The sequence below is a fragment of the Callospermophilus lateralis genome, chromosome 3 (genome assembly GCF_048772815.1).
Source record: "Callospermophilus lateralis isolate mCalLat2 chromosome 3, mCalLat2.hap1, whole genome shotgun sequence".
In the NCBI taxonomy this organism is placed as follows: Eukaryota; Metazoa; Chordata; class Mammalia; order Rodentia; family Sciuridae; genus Callospermophilus; species Callospermophilus lateralis.
In genome coordinates, this window is record NC_135307.1 from 125,178,285 (window position 1) to 125,200,962 (window position 22,678).

The 22,678-nt window shown below is 46.5% G+C and overlaps 10 non-coding genes and 1 pseudogene across 10 annotated transcripts; all 11 read right to left on the reverse strand.

Annotated features, from left to right (window-relative positions):
- Window positions 1–856: 856 nt before the first annotated feature.
- LOC143386595 (small nucleolar RNA SNORD116) lies at window positions 857–950 on the reverse strand. Its single transcript, XR_013089608.1, has one exon. It is a non-coding gene; the product is annotated as a small nucleolar RNA SNORD116 (small nucleolar RNA).
- Window positions 951–1,901: 951 nt separating this feature from the next.
- On the reverse strand, window positions 1,902–1,995 carry LOC143386593 (small nucleolar RNA SNORD116). Its single transcript, XR_013089607.1, has one exon. It is a non-coding gene; the product is annotated as a small nucleolar RNA SNORD116 (small nucleolar RNA).
- Window positions 1,996–2,971: 976 nt separating this feature from the next.
- LOC143386592 (small nucleolar RNA SNORD116) lies at window positions 2,972–3,065 on the reverse strand. Its single transcript, XR_013089606.1, has one exon. It is a non-coding gene; the product is annotated as a small nucleolar RNA SNORD116 (small nucleolar RNA).
- Window positions 3,066–4,032: 967 nt separating this feature from the next.
- LOC143386630 (small nucleolar RNA SNORD116) lies at window positions 4,033–4,126 on the reverse strand. The gene has a single exon (XR_013089641.2). It is a non-coding gene; the product is annotated as a small nucleolar RNA SNORD116 (small nucleolar RNA).
- A 976-nt stretch (window positions 4,127–5,102) lies between these two features.
- Window positions 5,103–5,196, reverse strand: LOC143386631 (small nucleolar RNA SNORD116). Its single transcript, XR_013089642.2, has one exon. It is a non-coding gene; the product is annotated as a small nucleolar RNA SNORD116 (small nucleolar RNA).
- Window positions 5,197–6,163: 967 nt separating this feature from the next.
- Window positions 6,164–6,257, reverse strand: LOC143396100 (small nucleolar RNA SNORD116). Its single transcript, XR_013089605.1, has one exon. It is a non-coding gene; the product is annotated as a small nucleolar RNA SNORD116 (small nucleolar RNA).
- Window positions 6,258–7,233: 976 nt separating this feature from the next.
- LOC143386590 (small nucleolar RNA SNORD116) lies at window positions 7,234–7,327 on the reverse strand. The gene has a single exon (XR_013089604.1). It is a non-coding gene; the product is annotated as a small nucleolar RNA SNORD116 (small nucleolar RNA).
- A 966-nt stretch (window positions 7,328–8,293) lies between these two features.
- On the reverse strand, window positions 8,294–8,387 carry LOC143386588 (small nucleolar RNA SNORD116). Its single transcript, XR_013089602.1, has one exon. It is a non-coding gene; the product is annotated as a small nucleolar RNA SNORD116 (small nucleolar RNA).
- Window positions 8,388–9,363: 976 nt separating this feature from the next.
- Window positions 9,364–9,457, reverse strand: LOC143386587 (small nucleolar RNA SNORD116). The gene has a single exon (XR_013089601.2). It is a non-coding gene; the product is annotated as a small nucleolar RNA SNORD116 (small nucleolar RNA).
- Window positions 9,458–10,430: 973 nt separating this feature from the next.
- Window positions 10,431–10,510, reverse strand: LOC143396112 (small nucleolar RNA SNORD116; annotated as a pseudogene).
- An 11,354-nt stretch (window positions 10,511–21,864) lies between these two features.
- LOC143396199 (small nucleolar RNA SNORD109A) lies at window positions 21,865–21,931 on the reverse strand. The gene has a single exon (XR_013091065.1). It is a non-coding gene; the product is annotated as a small nucleolar RNA SNORD109A (small nucleolar RNA).
- Window positions 21,932–22,678: the final 747 nt, after the last annotated feature.

Sequence of the window (22,678 nt, forward strand, 5' to 3'; positions counted from 1 at the left end):
TGGCACGGGGGAGGTGGACCAGCCAAGCTTACCGTCTTTGCCACGCTCCGGCCTGGGTCCCAGCCGCGAACACAGGGATGCCACACAAAAAACAGGACCCCACGGCACCAGCAGAGGTGGGCACGCTCCACTCAGCCACCAGGCACGCCTCCCTCGCCCGCCGCCTTGTCCTGAAGAGTGTACACAAATCACAAGCAACCGTGAGAACAATGGCCCGGTGCCAGGCCTCTCCTCTCCGATGCCAGCTTCCCGTCGGCTGAGTACACTCCCCAATGCTCGAGATACACTGTCCTGCATCCCCCATCCACAGAGAGCTAATCCACAATCCCGCACCTGGGGGCTACTTCCACACCCACGGGGAACTTGGGCGCGCCTTCTTGCGAACATAGTTCGCTACAGGCCTCGCTTTCCGCAACTTCGAGGCCTCACCAGGTGTATGCCTGCTGCAATTTTCCACATCCGCCTTGTACCTCTCCTCCCCTCCACCCTCCACACTCCACCCCGCTGCCCGCTGCGAGAATGTCTGCTACACCCTCACCCACTGGTCCTACAAGAAAGGGAGGGCCAGGCCTAGCCCTCTCCAGGCAACTTCATGCCTCCCAGTCATCCCAACCTTTGAAAAGAGGGCGCTTGGACACCTCACACCTGTTGTTCCCCCAGCAGGCCTGGCTCTGCTGAGCGTCTGGTTCGGCTCAGCCGAGAATACCCTGCGGCCACACGCACATGGACGGGGCCACAGCCCAGCTTTCCGCATCGGCCGGGCCTAGGAATTCCCCCATGAGTCGGACAAGTATCGGAAGCCCCGGCAGCTATCCCTGGGCCCTGCCCCCTCGGCCTCTGCCTCTGCCAACGTGCCGGACCTCAGTCACGATGAGCGAGACGGTAGTGGGTTTTCACTCATTTTGTTCAGCTTTTCCAAGGAATGTTATTGGAGGACTCATCATCGATCCAAGCACGCCGGACGCACCAATCGCGTCCACGCCCCGGACCGAGCACATTCAGGGGGCGCGGTATTTCCACACCAGTCCTGCATAGGCTCCGACAAGCGGCTTGGCTCGGTGGAGGTGGACAAACCAAGCTTACCGTCTTCGCCACGCCCCGGCCTGGGTCCCAGTCACGAACACAGGGATGCCAACCAGAAAGCAGGACCCCGCGGCCTCAGCAGAGGTGGGCAGGCTCCAATCAGGCACCAGGCACGCCTCCCTCGCCCGCCACCTCGTCCTGAAGAGTGCACACAAATGACAAGCAACCATGAGAACAAAGGCCCGGTGCCAGGCCTCTCCTCTCCGATGCCAGCTTCCTGTAGGCTGAGTAAAATCCTCAATGCTCAGGATACACTCTCCTGCATCCCCAATGTACTGAGAGCTCATCGAGAATCGCACCTATGGCAGCTACGCCCACACACCCGGAGAACTTGCGCGCGCCCTCCTGGGAAGATACTTGGCTACAGGCCTGGCTTTGCGCACCTTACGGTCATCCCCAGGGGTCTGCCTGCTGCAACATTCCACTTCCGCCTTGTTCCTGTCCTCCACTCCGCCCCGCTGGCCCCTCGGATCACCTATGCTACACCCTAACCCACTGCTCCTATCAGGAATGGGAGGCCCAGGGCTAGGCGACCTCGGGCCTACAGGCAACCTCGTGCCTCCAAGTCTTCCCAACCTTTGAAAAGAGGGCACTTGAACACCTCACGCCTGTGTTTCCCCAGCGGGTCTGGCTGTTTTAAGCACCTGACTCGGCTCAGCCAAGAATCCCCAGCGGCCACACGCACATGGACGGGGCCACAGCCCAGCTGTGGGCATCGGCCTGGCCTAGGAATTCGCCCAGGAGTCGGACACGTATTGGACGACCCGGCAGCTATCCCTGGGCCCTGCCCCCTCGGCCTCTGCCTCTGCCAACGTGCCGGACCTCAGTCACGATGAGCGAGACGGTAGTGGGTTTTCACTCATTTTGTTCAGCTTTTCCAAGGAATGTTATTGGAGGACTCATCATCGATCCAAGCACGCCGGACGCACCGACCGCGTCCACGCCCCTGGCCGGGCCGGGCCGGGGCCCGAACGAGCACAGTCACGGGGACCGTATTTCCACACCAACCCTCGTAGCCTCCGACGACTGGCTTGGCACGGGGGAGGTGGACCATCCAAGCTTACCGTCTTTGCCACGCTCCGGCCTGGGTCCCAGCCGCGAACACAGGGATGCCACACAAAAAACAGGACCCCACGGCACCAGCAGAGGTGGGCACGCTCCACTCAGCCACCAGGCACGCCTCCCTCGCCCGCCGCCTTGTCCTGAAGAGTGTACACAAATCACAAGCAACCGTGAGAACAATGGCCCGGTGCCAGGCCTCTCCTCTCCGATGCCAGCTTCCCGTCGGCTGAGTACACTCCCCAATGCTCGAGATACACTGTCCTGCATCCCCCATCCACAGAGAGCTAATCCACAATCCCGCACCTGGGGGCTACTTCCACACCCACGGGGAACTTGGGCGCGCCTTCTTGCGAACATAGTTCGCTACAGGCCTCGCTTTCCGCAACTTCGAGGCCTCACCAGGTGTATGCCTGCTGCAATTTTCCACATCCGCCTTGTACCTCTCCTCCCCTCCACCCTCCACACTCCACCCCGCTGCCCGCTGCGAGAATGTCTGCTACACCCTCACCCACTGGTCCTACAAGAAAGGGAGGGCCAGGCCTAGCCCTCTCCAGGCAACTTCATGCCTCCCAGTCATCCCAACCTTTGAAAAGAGGGCGCTTGGACACCTCACACCTGTTGTTCCCCCAGCAGGCCTGGCTCTGCTGAGCGTCTGGTTCGGCTCAGCCGAGAATACCCTGCGGCCACACGCACATGGACGGGGCCACAGCCCAGCTTTCCGCATCGGCCGGGCCTAGGAATTCCCCCATGAGTCGGACAAGTATCGGAAGCCCCGGCAGCTATCCCTGGGCCCTGCCCCCTCGGCCTCTGCCTCTGCCAACGTGCCGGACCTCAGTCACGATGAGCGAGACGGTAGTGGGTTTTCACTCATTTTGTTCAGCTTTTCCAAGGAATGTTATTGGAGGACTCATCATCGATCCAAGCACGCCGGACGCACCAATCGCGTCCACGCCCCGGACCGGGCCGGGGCCCGACAGAGCACATTCAGGGGGCGCGGTATTTCCACACCAGTCCTGCATAGGCTCCGACAAGCGGCTTGGCTCGGTGGAGGTGGACAAACCAAGCTTACCGTCTTCGCCACGCCCCGGCCTGGGTCCCAGTCACGAACACAGGGATGCCAACCAGAAAGCAGGACCCCGCGGCCTCAGCAGAGGTGGGCAGGCTCCAATCAGGCACCAGGCACGCCTCCCTCGCCCGCCACCTCGTCCTGAAGAGTGCACACAAATGACAAGCAACCATGAGAACAAAGGCCCGGTGCCAGGCCTCTCCTCTCCGATGCCAGCTTCCTGTAGGCTGAGTAAAATCCTCAATGCTCAGGATACACTCTCCTGCATCCCCAATGTACTGAGAGCTCATCGAGAATCGCACCTATGGCAGCTACGCCCACACACCCGGAGAACTTGCGCGCGCCCTCCTGGGAAGATACTTGGCTACAGGCCTGGCTTTGCGCACCTTACGGTCATCCCCAGGGGTCTGCCTGCTGCAACATTCCACTTCCGCCTTGTTCCTGTCCTCCACTCCGCCCCGCTGGCCCCTCGGATCACCTATGCTACACCCTAACCCACTGCTCCTATCAGGAATGGGAGGCCCAGGGCTAGGCGACCTCGGGCCTACAGGCAACCTCGTGCCTCCAAGTCTTCCCAACCTTTGAAAAGAGGGCACTTGAACACCTCACGCCTGTGTTTCCCCAGCGGGTCTGGCTGTTTTAAGCACCTGACTCGGCTCAGCCAAGAATCCCCAGCGGCCACACGCACATGGACGGGGCCACAGCCCAGCTGTGGGCATCGGCCTGGCCTAGGAATTCGCCCAGGAGTCGGACACGTATTGGACGACCCGGCAGCTATCCCTGGGCCCTGCCCCCTCGGCCTCTGCCTCTGCCAACGTGCCGGACCACAGTCACGATGAGCGAGACGGTAGTGGGTTTTCACTCATTTTGTCCAGCTTTTCCAAGGAATGTTATTGGAGGACTCATCATCGATCCAAGCACGCCGGACGCACCGACCGCGTCCACGCCCCTGGCCGGGCCGGGCCGGGGCCCGAACGAGCACAGTCACGGGGACCGTATTTCCACACCAACCCTCGTAGCCTCCGACGACTGGCTTGGCACGGGGGAGGTGGACCAGCCAAGCTTACCGTCTTTGCCACGCTCCGGCCTGGGTCCCAGCCGCGAACACAGGGATGCCACACAAAAAACAGGACCCCACGGCACCAGCAGAGGTGGGCACGCTCCACTCAGCCACCAGGCACGCCTCCCTCGCCCGCCGCCTTGTCCTGAAGAGTGTACACAAATCACAAGCAACCGTGAGAACAATGGCCCGGTGCCAGGCCTCTCCTCTCCGATGCCAGCTTCCCGTCGGCTGAGTACACTCCCCAATGCTCGAGATACACTGTCCTGCATCCCCCATCCACAGAGAGCTAATCCACAATCCCGCACCTGGGGGCTACTTCCACACCCACGGGGAACTTGGGCGCGCCTTCTTGCGAACATAGTTCGCTACAGGCCTCGCTTTCCGCAACTTCGAGGCCTCACCAGGTGTATGCCTGCTGCAATTTTCCACATCCGCCTTGTACCTCTCCTCCCCTCCACCCTCCACACTCCACCCCGCTGCCCGCTGCGAGAATGTCTGCTACACCCTCACCCACTGGTCCTACAAGAAAGGGAGGGCCAGGCCTAGCCCTCTCCAGGCAACTTCATGCCTCCCAGTCATCCCAACCTTTGAAAAGAGGGCGCTTGGACACCTCACACCTGTTGTTCCCCCAGCAGGCCTGGCTCTGCTGAGCGTCTGGTTCGGCTCAGCCGAGAATACCCTGCGGCCACACGCACATGGACGGGGCCACAGCCCAGCTTTCCGCATCGGCCGGGCCTAGGAATTCCCCCATGAGTCGGACAAGTATCGGAAGCCCCGGCAGCTATCCCTGGGCCCTGCCCCCTCGGCCTCTGCCTCTGCCAACGTGCCGGACCTCAGTCACGATGAGCGAGACGGTAGTGGGTTTTCACTCATTTTGTTCAGCTTTTCCAAGGAATGTTATTAGAGGACTCATCATCGATCCAAGCACGCCGGACGCACCAATCGCGTCCACGCCCCGGACCGGGCCGGGGCCCGACCGAGCACATTCAGGGGGCGCGGTATTTCCACACCAGTCCTGCATAGGCTCCGACAAGCGGCTTGGCTCGGTGGAGGTGGACAAACCAAGCTTACCGTCTTCGCCACGCCCCGGCCTGGGTCCCAGTCACGAACACAGGGATGCCAACCACAAAGCAGGACCCCGCGGCCTCAGCAGAGGTGGGCAGGCTCCAATCAGGCAGCAGGCACGCCTCCCTCGCCCGCCACCTCGTCCTGAAGAGTGCACACAAATGACAAGCAACCATGAGAACAAAGGCCCGGTGCCAGGCCTCTCCTCTCCGATGCCAGCTTCCTGTAGGCTGAGTAAAATCCTCAATGCTCAGGATACACTCTCCTGCATCCCCAATGTACTGAGAGCTCATCGAGAATCGCACCTATGGCAGCTACGCCCACACACCCGGAGAACTTGCGCGCGCCCTCCTGGGAAGATACTTGGCTACAGGCCTGGCTTTGCGCACCTTACGGTCATCCCCAGGGGTCTGCCTGCTGCAACATTCCACTTCCGCCTTGTTCCTGTCCTCCACTCCGCCCCGCTGGCCCCTCGGATCACCTATGCTACACCCTAACCCACTGCTCCTATCAGGAATGGGAGGCCCAGGGCTAAGCGACCTCGGGCCTACAGGCAACCTCGTGCCTCCAAGTCTTCCCAACCTTTGAAAAGAGGGCACTTGAACACCTCACGCCTGTGTTTCCCCAGCGGGTCTGGCTGTTTTAAGCACCTGACTCGGCTCAGCCAAGAATCCCCAGCGGCCACACGCACATGGACGGGGCCACAGCCCAGCTGTGGGCATCGGCCTGGCCTAGGAATTCGCCCAGGAGTCAGACACGTATTGGACGATTCGGCAGCTATCCCTGGGCCCTGCCCCCTCGGCCTCTGCCTCTGCCAACGTGCCGGACCTCAGTCACGATGAGCGAGACGGTAGTGGGTTTTCACTCATTTTGTTCAGCTTTTCCAAGGAATGTTATTGGAGGACTCATCATCGATCCAAGCACGCCGGACGCACCGACCGCGTCCACGCCCCTGGCCGGGCCGGGCCGGGGCCCGAACGAGCACAGTCACGGGGACCGTATTTCCACACCAACCCTCGTAGCCTCCGACGACTGGCTTGGCACGGGGGAGGTGGACCAGCCAAGCTTACCGTCTTTGCCACGCTCCGGCCTGGGTCCCAGCCGTGAACACAGGGATGCCACACAAAAAACAGGACCCCACGGCACCAGCAGAGGTGGGCACGCTCCACTCAGCCACCAGGCACGCCTCCCTCGCCCGCCGCCTTGTCCTGAAGAGTGTACACAAATCACAAGCAACCGTGAGAACAATGGCCCGGTGCCAGGCCTCTCCTCTCCGATGCCAGCTTCCCGTCGGCTGAGTACACTCCCCAATGCTCGAGATACACTGTCCTGCATCCCCAATCCACAGAGAGCTAATCCACAATCCCGCACCTGGGGGCTACTTCCACACCCACGGAAAACTTGGGCGCGCCTTCTTGCGAACATAGTTCGCTACAGGCCTCGCTTTCCGCAACTTCGAGGCCTCACCAGGTGTATGCCTGCTGCAATTTTCCACATCCGCCTTGTACCTCTCCTCCCCTCCACCCTCCACACTCCACCCCGCTGCCCGCTGCGAGGATGTCTGCTACACCCTCACCCACTGGTCCTACAAGAAAGGGAGGGCCAGGCCTAGCCCTCTCCAGGCAACTTCATGCCTCCCAGTCATCCCAACCTTTGAAAAGAGGGCGCTTAAACACCTCACACCTGTTGTTCCCCCAGCAGGCCTGGCTCTGCTGAGCGTCTGGTTCGGCTCAGCCAAGAATACCCTGCGGCCACACGCACATGGACGGGGCCACAGCCCAGCTTTCCGCATCGGCCGGGCCTAGGAATTCCCCCATGAGTCGGACAAGTATTGGAAGCCCCGGCAGCTATCCCTGGGCCCTGCCCCCTCGGCCTCTGCCTCTGCCAACGTGCCGGACCTCAGTCACGATGAGCGAGACGGTAGTGGGTTTTCACTCATTTTGTTCAGCTTTTCCAAGGAATGTTATTGGAGGACTCATCATCGATCCAAGCACGCCGGACGCACCAATCGCGTCCATGCCCCGGACCGGGCCGGGGCCCGACCGAGCACATTTAGGGGGCGCGGTATTTCCACACCAGTCCTGCATAGGTTCCGACAAGCGGCTTGGCTCGGTGGAGGTGGACAAACCAAGCTTACCGTCTTCGCCACGCCCCGGCCTGGGTCCCAGTCACGAACACAGGGATGCCAACCAGAAAGCAGGACCCCGCAGCCTCAGCAGAGGTGGGCAGGCTCCAATCAGGCACCAGGCACGCCTCCCTCGCCCGCCACCTCGTCCTGAAGAGTGCACACAAATGACAAGCAACCATGAGAACAAAGGCCCGGTGCCAGGCCTCTCCTCTCCGATGCCAGCTTCCGGTAGGCTGAGTAAAATCCTCAATGCTCAGGATACACTCTCCTGCATCCCCAATGTACTGAGAGCTCATCGAGAATCGCACCTATGGCAGCTACGCCCACACACCGGAGAACTTGCGTGCGCCCTCCTGGGAAGATACTTTGCTACAGGCCTGGCTTTGCGCACCTTACGGTCATCCCCATGGGTCTGCCTTCTGCAACATTCCACTTCCGCCTTGTTCCTGTCCTCCACTCCGCCCCGCTGGCCCCTCTGATCACCTGTGCTACACCCTAACCCACTGCTCCTAACAGGAATGGGAGGCCCAGGGCTAGGCGACCTCGGGCCTACAGGCAACCTCGTGCCTCCAAGTCTTCCCAACCTTTGAAAAGAGGGCACTTGAATACCTCACGCCTGTGTTTCCCCAGCGGGTCTGGCTGTTTTAAGCACCTGACTAGGCTCAGCCATGAATCCCCAGCGGCTACACGCACATGGACGGGGCCACAGCCCAGCTGTGGGCATCGGCCTGGCCTAGGAATTCGCCCAGGAGTCGGACACATATTGCACGACCCGGCAGCTATCCCTGGGCCCTGCCACCTCGGCCTCTGCCTCTGCCAACGTGCCGGACCTCAGTCACGATGAGCGAGACGGTAGTGGGTTTTCACTCATTTTGTTCAGCTTTTCCAAGGAATGTTATTGGAGGACTCATCATCGATCCGAGCACGCCGGACGCACCGACCACGTCCACGCCCCTGGCCGGGCCGGGCCGGGGCCCGAACGAGCACAGTCACGGGGACCGTATTTCCACACCAACCCTCGTAGCCTCCGACGACTGGCTTGGCACGGGGGAGGTGGACCAGCCAAGCTTACCGTCTTTGCCACGCTCCGGCCTGGGTCCCAGCCGCGAACACAGGGATGCCACACAAAAAACAGGACCCCACGGCACCAGCAGAGGTGGGCACGCTCCACTCAGCCACCAGGCACGCCTCCCTCGCCCGCCGCCTTGTCCTGAAGAGTGTACACAAATCACAAGCAACCGTGAGAACAATGGCCCGGTGCCAGGCCTCTCCTCTCCGATGCCAGCTTCCCGTCGGCTGAGTACACTCCCCAATGCTCGAGATACACTGTCCTGCATCCCCAATCCACAGAGAGCTAATCCACAATCCCGCACCTGGGGGCTACTTCCACACCCACGGGGAACTTGGGCGCGTCTTCTTGCGAACATAGTTCGCTACAGGCCTCGCTTTCCGCAACTTCGAGGCCTCACCAGGTGTATGCCTGCTGCAATTTTCCACATCCGCCTTGTACCTCTCCTCCCCTCCACCCTCCACACTCCACCCCGCTGCCCGCTGCGAGAATGTCTGCTACACCCTCACCCACTGGTCCTACAAGAAAGGGAGGGCCAGGCCTAGCCCTCTCCAGGCAACTTCATGCCTCCCAGTCATCCCAACCTTTGAAAAGAGGGCGCTTGGACACCTCACACCTGTTGTTCCCCCAGCAGGCCTGGCTCTGCTGAGCGTCTGGTTCGGCTCAGCCAAGAATACCCTGCGGCCACACGCACATGGACGGGGCCACAGCCCAGCTTTCCGCATCGGCCGGGCCTAGGAATTCCCCCATGAGTCGGACAAGTATTGGAAGCCCCGGCAGCTATCCCTGGGCCCTGCCCCCTCGGCCTCTGCCTCTGCCAACGTGCCGGACCTCAGTCACGATGAGCGAGACGGTAGTGGGTTTTCACTCATTTTGTTCAGCTTGTCCAAGGAATGTTATTGGAGGACTCATCATCGATCCAAGCACGCCGGATGCACCGACCGCGTCCACGCCCCTGGCTGGGCCGGGCCGGGGCCCGAACGAGCACAGTCACGGGGACCGTATTTCCACACCAACCCTCGTAGCCTCCGACGACTGGCTTGGCACGGGGGAGGTGGACCAGCCAAGCTTACCGTCTTTGCTACGCTCCGGCCTGGGTCCCAGCCGCGAACACAGGGATGCCACACAAAAAACAGGACCCCACGTCACCAGCAGAGGTGGGCACGCTCCACTCAGCCACCAGGCACGCCTCCCTCGCCCGCCGCCTTGTCCTGAAGAGTGTACACAAATCACAAGCAACCGTGAGAACAATGGCCCGGTGCCAGCCCTCTCCTCTCCGATGCCAGCTTCCCGTTAGCTGAGTATACTCCCCAATGCTCGAGATACACTGTCCTGCATCCCCAATCCACAGAGAGCTAATCCAGAATCCCGCACCTGGGGGCTTGTTCCACACCCACAGGGAACTTGGGCACGCCTTCCTGGAACACAGTTTGCTACAGGGCTCACTTTCCGCAACTTCTAGACTTCACTAGGGGTATGCCTGCTGCATTTTCCACATTCGCCTTGTACCTCTCCTCCCCTCCACCCTCCACACTCCACCCCGCTGCCCTCTGCGAGAATGTCTGCTACACCCTCATCCACTGGTCCTACAAGAAAGGGAGGGCCAGGCCTAGCCCTCTCCAGGCAACTTCATGCCTCCCAGTCATCCCAACCTTTGAAAAGAGGGCGCTTGGACACCTCACAGCTGTTGTTCCCCCAGCAGGCCTGGCTCTGCTGAGCGTCTGGTTCGGCTCAGCCAAGAATACCCAGCGGCTACAGGCACACATACACGGCCACAGCCCAACTTTCGGAATGGGCCTGTCCTCGGAATTCGCCTAAGATTAGGACAAGTATTGGAAGCCGTGGCAGGTGTCCCTGGTTCTGCCGCCTCTGCCTCTGCCTCTGCCAAAGTGCTGGACCTTTGTCACGATGAGAGAGACTGTAGTGGGTTTTCACTTTTCCAATGAATATTATTGGAGGACTCATCACAGATCCAAATATACCAGACCCAGGTACCAATCGTTTCCACGCCCCTTTCCAAATCGGCGCCTGAATGAGCACATTCATGGGGACCCTATTTCTACACCAACCCTGCATACCCTCCAACAAGTGCTTGGCACGGGGGTGGTCGACAAGCCATGCTCACCGTCTTCATCTTGTAACTGTCCTTCCCTCCACCCTCCAACCACCACCCTGCTCTCTGCTGCGAGAATGTCTGCTACATTTGGTTGGGATGCCAAATAGATAAAGGAACTCATGTCATCAGCAATGTTGTGCACACTCCCCTTAGCCTGCAGGTCTGTCTCCCTCACCATCATTTCCTGAAGAATGTTCACAAATGTATTATATCATGAAAAAATGGCACAGTGACAAGACTCTCGGCATGGATACCCACTTCTTGTTGGTTGGACACAATCCCAAATAATCATAACTCACAGCTCTGTTTCCCCATTCCTCAGAAAGCTAATACATCTCCTGTGCCTGGGTACAGGCCTACCCCCGTATCCCACTGGTCCGCAGGGCCGTGGAAGCACGGTTTTCTTTTTTTTTTTTTTTTATTGGTTGTTCAAAACATCACAAAGCTCTTGACATCATATTTCATACATTTGATTCAAGTGGGTTATGAACTCCCATTTTTATCCCGTATACATATAGCAGAATACAACAGTCACTAGTATGGCAATATGTAAAAACGTGGATGTGTAACTGATGTGATTCTGCAATTTGGAAGGAGGGTTTTCTGCAGGCTTCGCTTCCTGCACTTCGGGATGCATCACAGGGAACACTGCTGTTCCACATCCTTTTTGTGATTGTACATCCCCATACCTTCTGTTGCCCGCTCTGAGTCCCTCTGCTCCACACTTGTCCTGTCTTCACCTGAATAGGTCAGTGCAAGTCCTCTCCAATCACCCTTATACCTCCAAGTGTTTCCAGGGTTTATGGTACCTGGGCTTCAACAGCTAACACCTGCTGTCCCCCATCTGGCCCTGATTTCTTGCCTCCTAAGTGAATCTCTTCTCTAGCTTCTCCTCTCTTTATCCAAATGGGCCATTTAACTGCATGACTGCATCTCCTTCATTTGCAAGACCATTCCTAGGCCCTACCTATTCTCTAGTTTATTAGATCATCTCTATCCCTAACCTTGCCCTCTTTTTATTTCAGAATAAATTGGGTCAAGTGTATTACTTTCCCCAGCAAACACACACCTTTATGGCCTGCTGTTAGTTATAGGGTATTCACATGGACAACAAAAGCATTTGCTCCCTCACCAATCCCTAGTCTCCTGCTCATCTGGTACTGTAATATAAGAAAACCAAGCAGCCATGCAGAATTGCCAAACCATGCAGTGTCCTCTCGAGTGAGGTGATCCTCCCACAGATCATTCCTGTGTCATAAGCCTGGCTTATAAACATGCTCATGATTGGGTAATGAATAGGAACACCTATTTTTCCACATATATCATATGAACCCTGAAACCTTGTAATGTGTATCCTATTGTGGGTAGAATTACTTGGTTTTTTTCTGCTTAAACACTGTACCCTCACCCATTCTGTCCAATTTTCAAAAACAAAACCCTCCCACATGAAGGTAATTTTGTTTACATTTACTGTGCAATCCTGCCACCTCTTTTACTAGTTATTTTCAGATGATCACTGACACTGCCCCAGAACAATCCAAACCACATGTACCTCTTCTTTCTGTATTATAAAATACTAATGACTTGTAAGCCACTCAACAACTAATAAAGTGCATGTGTTTACAGTTTAAAGACTGTACTGAATCTTTAAACCTTAGTGTCATATAAATATTCAACTATAATTTCTACGATTCCATGAAAACAGATTATCTTTACATTTATTATATCTACTTTGTTTTTCTCAGCTCTTTCATAGTTGCATCTCAATTTCTCCTTGGGCATTTTGTTATTTTCTCTTATTTCTTTATTAAATTCAATGAATTTATGCAGTAGAGACCATGCATAGGCATCAACATAATCTTTAATTCTTTTTAGAATTAAATATATAATCAAAATATATATTCTGATTACAAAAGTTAATAAAGGAATAAAAGTTGAAATGAATATTTAAGGATAATTGCAAAATCAAGAATTAAGTTAGTATTAAATATCAGAATGTTAACCAATGGGGGCTGGAGTTGTAGCTAGTGGTAGAGCACTTGCCTAACATGTGTGAGGCACTGGGTTCGATTCTTAGCACACCATACAATGAATTAAAAAAAATAAATGTCCATCAATATCTAAAATTTTTTTTAAAAAAGAATGTTAACCAATACATCAAATTAGACATCCCAAGGAAGATTATAAACATCTTGATATAATCAAAAAATAGCACAAATGAAAACTTATGGGTTTCTATAAAAGCTATGCTAAGACACAGTTTTATAGCAGTAAACAACTACATGAGAAAGAACTCAATCTGTTTTATTATTTTACCACTCTAGGAACTATAAAAATAACCAACTAACTCCAAATGTTGTAGAAGAAATGATAAATATTAGAGAAGTGATTGATGAAATTCAGAATCAAAAATAAAATGAGTTTACATTCAACAAATGTGACAAACTCCTATCTAAATACACAAAAAGCAAATTCAAATAACAAATAATAAAAAACACATTTCAACTGAAGTCCAAAGAAATAAACTAAATGAAGAAAATATTATAGACAATTTTACACAAGACATTGAAAAATCTCAAAAAATAAATTCCTATAAACATATATACTACCATGAAGAAATCATAAAATAATGAAAAAATATGGTCAGACCAATAATTTGTATGGAGATATATCAGTAATCAAGAACCTCCTGAAAATAAAATGCAATTAACCAAACAGCATGATTTGTTAATTCTATCAAGCATTTGAAAAATTAGAAGTAATCTTCATTGAACACTTCTAAAAGTAAATACGAGGGAACATTTCTGTGAGATGAGCATTACCCTAATAACAAAACCAGAAATAGGCACTATAATCATAACAGGACTAATCTTCATTGTTTGTGTTAATCATTGCATTGAACACACTATGAGCAATTTAAATTTCATTTACACAGAAATATATAAGAAAATATTTGTTTGAAGGGAATGGCAAAGGAGCATATGGAAAAAAGGAGCTGTTTTAGTTTCTACACTGAGTGTAGAGAAATTGCATGGTGTTGCCAAATTCTTTAATCCAATACTAGTAAACTAAATTCAAAAGCACCAGTCAATAGAACATTACAAGAACAAAATGAATGACAAAAAATATAGAAAAATAATGTCCTTTCAAATCATGTAGAGACTGCACTTGACAGAAATCAACACCCATTCATGTCAAAATCAAATAAACAAGGAATAGAAAGAAAGTACTTCAAGATAATAAAAATCTTCTAGCAATCATCATAATGAGGTTATAAAGAGTAGAAACTTTTCTTCTAAGAACAAGAACATAATAGTATTAGAAGCCCTTGTTTGAGTATTTAGTCAAGAAAATTTTATGGAAAGACATCTAACTACAAATGAAAAACAATTATCTCTATTCACAGAAGACATAAGTAAAGAAACATAAAATATATACACACACTCACACCCAAGAATAAACTCTGTTAGTACCACAAATCAAATCCCACTAACTACAAAGATATAAAATAACAATTAGGAGGTTTTCAAGATAGGAGAATAGAGAAAGTTGCTTTTCTGGATGCTCCACAGAGTGAAACCAAGAAAACTTCTCAGCATGTTAAGTACTAGAAACCTTCAAGGTCACTAAAATTTACAGGGTAGAAACTCCACTACCTCAGATTCATACTGCTAGATGGGTAGACCCACAAATAACATGAAAAAGCAAGAGAAAAAATCACCTCAAACAAACCAAAATACTTAAAGAACAATCTCAAGATATCATGGTGGAAGAAATGTCATAGAAGGGATTTAGAATGTACACTGTCAAACTGATCTGTGAAGTAAAATGTAAGGAGTAAAATCAGAGAGAAAATACAGGAAGTGAAAGATCACTTCAATAAAAAAAGATTGTGAAAAAAATCAAGCAGAAATCCTCAAAATGAAGCAATCAATAAACCAAATTAAGAATGCAAAGGAAAGCATCACCAGAAGACTAGATCACTTGGAATACAGAGTTTCAGGCAATGAAAACAAAATATATAATCTTGAAAACAACCTGACCATGGAGAAAAGATGTTAAGAGACCATGAACAGAATTTCCAAGAAAAAAGGAATAATGTGAAAAGACCACACTTAAGATTTATTGAGGGGCTGGGGTTGTGGCACGCTTGCCTAATGTCTGTGAGGCACTGGGTTTGATTCTCAGCACTGCATATAAATATGTAAAATAAAGGTCCATCAACAACTAATAAAAATATTTTTTTAAAAGATCTATTGGGATAGATGAAGACTCAGAGATATAAACCAAAGCATACACAATCTCTTCAATGAAATAATATGAACATTTGCCAAAACTAAATAATGATAATTAAATATAGGAGGCTTACAGGACCATAACTATACACAATTACAACATACCCAAACCAAGGCACATTATTATGAAAATGCCAAACATACCAAATAAGGATAGAATTTCAAAGGCTACAAAAAAAAGAGGCAAGTAACATTTAGAGGGAAACCAATCCAGACCTAGCTGATTTCTCAACCCAGAAATTTCTCAACCCAGAGGTAGAAATTCTTGGAATAATATATACCAGACTCTAAAAGAAAAGTCATCTGAGAATACTATACCCAGCAAAATTAAGCTTTGGAACTGACAATGAAATAAAAACTACATGATAAACAAAAGTTGAAAGAATTCACAACTAGAAAGCTTGCACAGAATATTCAATAAAATATTTCATGAAGAAGAAATAAAAAATAAAATTGAAAACCAGTAAAGGGACAAACTACACTAGAAGAATGGTTAATCAAAGGAAAACTAATTCAAAGTAAAAATCAGAAATAAATCAAAATGAAAGGGAATAAAAATCACTTCTCAATAATAACATTGAATGTAAATGGTCTAAACCCATCAATCAAAAGATACAGACTGGCATATTAGATCAAAAAGCAAGACCCAACATTATGCTATCTTCAAGAGACTTAACTCATATGCAAAGACATCCACAGACTGAAGATAAAAGGATGGCAAAAAAAATGTATCATTCCCATGGATCTGGTAAAGAAGCAGGGTTTTCTATCCTCATACCAGATAAAGTGGATTTCAAGCCAAAATTAATCAGAAGGGACAGAAGGACATTTCATACTGTTTAAGAGAACTATACATCAATAAGACATAACAATCATAAATACTTATGTCCCAAACAATAGATCATCTACATATAATGAATTAATAAAATAATTCCTTCTGAATTTTAAGAATCATATAGACCACAATGCAATAATACTGGGTAACTTTAGCATGCCTCTGTCACCAATGGATAGATCCTCCAAAGAAAAACTAAATAAAGAGGTAAAGAACTAAAAAATACAATCAATGATTCAGACTTTACAGACATATATAGAATATTTCATCCATCAAAAATGTATACAAGTTTCTTCAGCAGCACATAGATCCTTCCCTAATATAGACCATGTTATAGTTATCACATATGTTGTCATGTAATTATATTATTACCTTAATAAATTTTTAGTATAGGGTTTTTAAAATTTATATATGACAGCAGAATGCATTAAATTCTTATTACACATATAGAGCACAAATTTTCATATCTCTGGTTGTATAAAAAGTATATTCACAACAATTCGTGTCTTCACACAAGTAGTTTGGATAATAATGATCATCATATTCCACCAAAATTTATAACCCCATGGCCCCCTCCCTTTCACTCCAACCCCTCTGCCCTATATAGAGTTTATCTATTCCTCCTAAGCTCCTATATCCCATATGGATAGTGTCCCTATCCCACTATGAATCAGCTTCCTTAAATCAAAGAAAACATTTGGTTTTGGGGGATTGGCCTAACTTCACTTAGCATTATCCTCTTTAATGCCATCCATTTACTTCCAAAAGTCATGAATTTATTCTCTTTTATTGCTGAGTAATATTCCATTGTGTATATACGCCACATTTTTTTAATCCATTAATCCACTGAAGGGCTTCTAGATTGGTTTCGCAATTTAGCTCTTATGAATTATGCTGCTACATACATTGATGTGGCTATATCCCTGTAGTATGCTGTTTTTAAGTCCTTTGGGTATATACCAAGGAAAGGGATAGCTGGGTTAAATGATGGCTCCATTCCCAATTTTCCATACTGATTTCCATATTGGCTGCACCAATTCGCACTCCCACCAGCAGTATATGAGTGTACCTTTTTCCCCACAGCCTTGCCAATACTTATTGTTGTTTGTTTTCATAATAGCTGCCATTCAGACTGGAGCAAGTGAAATGGTTTTGATTTGCATTTCTCTAGCTGCTAGTGATGATAAACATTTTTTTCATATATTTGTTGACTGATTGTATATCCTCTTCTGAGAAGTGTCTGTTCAAGTCCTTGGCACATTTCAAACCAAAGGAATGCACAATCCCTTCAATGAGATAATACCAGGAAATTTCCCAAGCATGAAGAACAAATTAGAAAACCAAATACAAGAGGCTTACAGGACACCAAATGTACAAAATTACAACAGATCTACACCAAGGTACATTATAATGAAAATGTCTAGCATACAGAATAAGGATAGAATCTTAAAAGCTGCAAGAGTGAGGAATCAGATAATATAAAGGGGGAGACCAATTCATATCTCAGCAGATTTTTCAACCCAGACCCTCAAAGCCAGGAGATCGTGGAACAAGTTATACCGATCTCTGGAAAAAAAAAAATGAATGTCAACCAAGAATCATATCCAGTAAAACTAAGCTTTTAGATTTGATGATGAAATTAAAACCTTCCATGATAAACAAAAAAATTTAAAATTAGAAAACCTGTACTACAGAACATCCTCAGCAAAATATTCCAAGAAGAGGAAATAAAAAACAATGATGAAAATCAGCAGAGGGAAGGATTACACTGAAGGAAAATCTAATAAGAGGAGCAACCAAGTCATGTTAAATACCAAAAACAAACAAAAATGGCTGGGAATACAAATCATTTCTCAATAATAACCCTGAATCTTAATGGACTAAACCCATCAATCAAAAGACATAGACTAGCAGATTGTATAAAAAAACAATATGAGACTCATCTCATAGGAAAAGACATCTACAGACTGATGGTGAAGGGTTGGGAAAGGGTTGGGAAAAATCATTATCACTCACCTGGACTGCAGAAGAAGCAGGGGTTTCCATCCTGATATCAAATAAAGTAGACTTCTAACTGTAGGGTTATTTTCATAGCTCCATTTCCATTGATATTAATTTTTATGTTCTTGATTTTTATCTTGATTAGACAAGATAAAAATCTCCAGCACTGTCAAAAACCAAAAATTCAATTTATTGAAAATATGTAGCAATTGCGAATATATACTGGTATAATTTAGGAAAATGTCTGTCAAAGGTCTGCATTTGAAGATGTGGCTGCCAGGGCTGGGGTTGTGGCTCAGCGGTAGAGCACTCATCTAGCACGTGCAAGGCCCTGGGTTCAATCCTCAGCACCACATAAAAAAAAGTAAACAAAATAAAGGTATTGTGTCTAACTACGACTAAAAAATACATATTAAAAAAAATTTCGCTGCCACCCTTTGGCACAATTGGCAGATGATAGAACCTTTAAGAGATAGGGTCTAAGAGAGAGAAAGTTAGGTTACTGAGATGTGCCCATTAAGGCCATATTGGGACTTAGGCCCTTTCTCCTTCTCTGTTTCCCAGCTGTCCAGAAATAAGAAAAGACTCTTATGCCATTTGCTCCCCACCATAACATCCTTCAGTACATAGTAAAGGGAGCTTTCTAGCTTACTAGCACATATACATACTTAACAGAAAACTGTAAGAAGCAAAAAAGTTACAGATAAAGGCAAATTTTTAATAATTTCACAATAGGTATATATTTCAATGACTGAATAACTAAAAACCATACCATTAAGGAATCAAAGGATTTGAACCACACTATAAAAAAATTATACCAAACCTAAAACATAAACACAAAATTCCATGCAGCAAAATACACATTCTTTTTCCAAGAGTACACTGAATGGGACTCACAGCTGTAAATCTTCCTATAGATGCCAAGACACAGAAAATGTGGTATATATATACAGTGGAATTTTACTTAGCTTTATAAAAAGGATGAAATTATGCCATTTGCTGGTAAATGAATGGAAATAGAGAACATATAATATTAAATGAAATAAGACAGACTCAAAAAGTTAAGGGTTGAATATTTTCTCTCATATTCAGAAGCTTGACCAAAATAAGGGGGGAAAGGGGATGGGAATCCCATGAAAATAGAAAGGTGATCAGTAGAATAGAAGTAGGAGATTGAGGGAAAGGAAGGAAGAACAGGAAAAGGATGGAATAAAAGTGATCAAATTATGCATGTATGAATGTACCACAATAAATTAGGGCCTGGTGGCACATACCTGTAATCCCAATGATCAGGAGGCTGAGGCAGGAGGAACCCAAGTTCAAGGCCAGCCTGGGCCATTTAACAAGACCCTGTCTCTCAAAATTTGAAAATAAAAAAAGGGCTGGGGATATATCTATGTTGTAAACTGCCCTTGGGTTCAATCCTAAGTAACAAAAAATGAGATATAAAATTAAAATCCAATTAAATTTTAAAATTAAATTTAAAAAGTTATAATAAAATGCCATAAATGAATTAAAATAAAAATATGCAATATTATCACCAGTAAAGACAGCTTTGTTTATTCCTATTATCATGGCATTTTTTTTTAATCTATTACATGGAGTAGCACTATGAAGAACAATATGAACACAAATGATGAGATAGCTCATCTTTGTTCTGTTCTCACTCTTAGAAATTCCTTTTAAAAAACACATTGTGGGGCTGGGGTTGTAGCTGAGTGGTATAGCACTTGCTTAGCATGTGTGAGGCACAGGGTTCGAGCCTCAGCACCACATAAAAACAAATAAATAAACTAAAGGTACTGTGTCCATTTATATATAACACATTGGGTTGTACTTTTTTGGTTTTTGGTACTAGGGATTGAACTCAGGGGCACTTGAACACTGAGCCACATCCCCAGTCCTATTTTGTATTTTATTTAGAGACAGGGTCTCACTGAATGCTTAGCACCTTGCTCTTGCTAAAGTTGGATTTGAACTTGAGATCCTCCTGCCTTAGCCTCCAGAGCCCCTGGTAGTATAGGCATGCATCACCACACCCAGCCATGGGTTGTACATTTTTATCCCTGGCAATTTATAGCATAAACTTCATAATCAATATATACTTCTTGGATTGGAAAAGTAGCTATGATACCACAAATCTAATTATATACTATTATGAACAGATATATAAATTACAGCTTTTAACATGTTTATTAGATTAAAATCATGAACCAATGGTGGGCACAGTGGCACACACCTGTAATCACAGCCACTTGGGAATTTGCAACAGGATTATTAAGTCTATAACAGTCCAAACCCTGGGTTCAACTCTAAGTACTAAAAAACAAAACAAAAACATATTTCAATGCTTCTCCTATTAATATCTACCCTAAAACTTTAAGTGATGAAAGGCTAGAGCACTTTTCACCATGTGATATGAGCTTTTTTTTTTTTTTTTTTTAAACAATTGACTTTATTTATTTATTTTTTAATATTTGGCGGACACAACACTTTGTTTGTATGTGGTGCTGAGGATCGAACCCGGGCCGCACGCATGCCAGGCGAGCGCGCTACCGCTTGAGCCACATCTCCAGCCCCGTGATATGAGCTTTTACTCTTAGAACTTACAATTCTTATTCTTCATAATATTTTGTTAATTATCATACTTGTTTCTGGAGAAATAGATACATATATTAAAGTATACTACAAATATAAAAGAAAAACCTAAACTAGCCATTTGAAAAAAAATTATGAGAATAAATTTTTCAAAAGAAAAATAACATCGCCAGATGCAGAGGTACATGCCTATATTGTCAGTGACTTGGGAAGCTGGAAAAGTGTAATCACACATTGAAGGCCACCCTTAGCAACTTAGCAAGACCTGGTCTCAAAATAAAAAAATAAAAAGGTCTGTGGTGTAGCTAATTGGTAGATAGCATCTCCTGGATTCAGTTCCCAGTAGAAGGAAAGAAGGCAGGCAGACAGGCAAATGTTTCAGGTAATATAAAATCTTTATAATCATGGCAAGAAACAAACTATTTGTTCTACTGATGCTAACTTCAACTTCATAAACAAATAATGATTCTGTATATAAAATTCCATAATATCATCACTGGACAATTAAACTTATTTCAGAACGATGAAGTGCTTCATGCATGATTCTTTGTCATTTAAAATCTTCATGGCCTTAAAAAAAACTTATAAAACTTGATATACAATTTTCCAGATCAAAAAAGTGTAAGAAAATAATAAATTCAAATCTTCATGATGAGAAGAATAGTAATAATCAACCATAATAACTAGAATCTGACCTAAGCGATCTGATGATAATCTTAATCATAAAGTCAATGCACTATAGCCAAATATTTTTAAGATAACCTTCAGCATACTTAGAGTACCCCAAAAGATGTTTTATTATAATATAAAAGTGCAAAAAATTCCCCAGATTTTATAATTGTCATTCCATGCAAAAATCTAATAATTTAGTAATGCAGGTGGAGTTCAACAAAGAAAAAGTCACTTCATATAGATATTATCCTATAATTCACAGACAAAATAAACACAAAACTCTGAAGATGAGGCAAATAACACGGTGTATGAATTTCAGAGTATGCTGATTCAGCTACTTACCCCTATTTTCTGAAATGGAAGACCTCATTAAAGCCCTCCTCTTCTCTACCTCAGCAAAACAAAACAGGGAAGAAAAGTAGTCTCAAAAAATGTTTTGCATAAAAATGACAAAACACTAAAATTGTTTCATGGTCAACATTTAATATAGGCATACAAAATTCTCTTTATCCCACCTCTGGTTACTCCTTTAGTACCTATAACAGTAGCTGAATCAACTTTAATTTAATTTCTCTTTTCCTCACTTATTAATAGTTCCTATATATATATATTCTATCTACAGTTTCATTCAAATGAGGAAAATAAAATAAGCCATGGGTAACTGAATGTAATAAAAGTACATAAGACAGGATAGTAATATTTTGAGAGAAAGAAAAGGCAATCTTACACTTTTATTATGTTTTCATTAAGGATCCACCAATAGAGCCAGGCTCTGAGAATCTTATTTGTCCTATTCGAGGGTTACTCGTCTAGACCTCAGATTGACATCTGGAATGAGTCTCTCAGCATCCTCAGACAATTGTGCTCATCATTGATCCACACAAGCACCCTCCCAACAAATAAGCATTACCATAGCCAGGATTTTATTTTTTATTTTTGTCATACATTACATGTACAAAAGACATTTTGTTTAATAGGTGAAAAATGGACCTCTAAAATATATAGCATACATATATGATATTGGATTGTTCTAACAAAATTAGGTGACATCTATTAGAAAATTTTAAAACACAATATTTTTAATACACTAAAATTTTAAGAAGTAGCACAAAAATTTAAAAAATGGCACATTCTAGGACCTTGGGAGGCTGATGCAAGAGGCTCAAAAGTTCAAACCAGCCTTATCAACTTGGCAAAGGTCTAAGTAACTCAGCTAGGAGACCCTATCTCTAAATAAATATTTTAAAAGGGCTGGGATATACTCCTAGTTTCAATTCCTGGTACCAAAAACAAATAAATAAATAGCATGATTATACTACAAATATGAGAAGAAACATCTATGTTTTCATTGTTCCAGATATACAATAAATATATAGCACATTTAAATTTCACTATAAGATCACTTAAAACAAAACAAAATGGTGAAAAAATAAAGTATGTCAGATATTCACCAAAATTATTCGTGCTACTTCAAAAATAAATTTTCAAAGGGAAGAAACAATAATAATGATTCTTTAAACAATGAAGGAATACCCATGGGGAAAATTATTATCATAAAATTATTCTCCATCAAGCCTCTGAAATTAGGAACTCACAAGCCTTCAAGTTGTGACATTATTGGCCAT